We start from the raw sequence: 558 nt of genomic DNA, 5'->3' as shown, positions 1-558 counted from the left end.
CACAAGAGAAACACATCTCCAGAGCTCGAGACGTAGGGTTGTTACCTCCACCGCGAGGGGTCCGAACTCATAAAATCTTTGTGCACACTTGCGTCATAGCTAGATCCCGCCCTCGTTCGTACCCTACTTCTTACTGTCAAGATCGTTCCCACGACGGTGGAAAATTGTTGCACAGAAAGTGAGCCCTTGTTGCATGTTAACCTTAGAAACTCCCTTGACATTTCCCATAGTTTTTTTCTAGACGTGCTTTGCTCTTTGCTCAAATCTCAAATATTTTTGAGGGGCTAAACCTCTTAGATCTAATCGCGATGATGCAAGGGAACTCCTGAAATTTTCCTTCTCCACCATCATCCACCATAACCACTGTAGCTGATCACTCATTATCACATTAATGGCACTGATCACCAAGTTCGGCCCATGATACTGAAGCATCAACCCAATGTAATCAAGGACTTCCCATCGCAGTGGCAAATTTATCTAGATGAAGAATTGCACAACCCACCCAACTCTGCCCACTCACATGTTATCTCCTAGTCTACTTTGCAGTTCTCTCTTGTG

This window comes from Triticum dicoccoides, chromosome 5B, assembly GCF_002162155.2.
Source record: "Triticum dicoccoides isolate Atlit2015 ecotype Zavitan chromosome 5B, WEW_v2.0, whole genome shotgun sequence".
Classification (NCBI taxonomy): Eukaryota; Viridiplantae; Streptophyta; class Magnoliopsida; order Poales; family Poaceae; genus Triticum; species Triticum dicoccoides.
The sequence above is the reverse complement of the archived record's forward strand: the minus strand, read 5'-3'. Positions refer to the sequence as shown.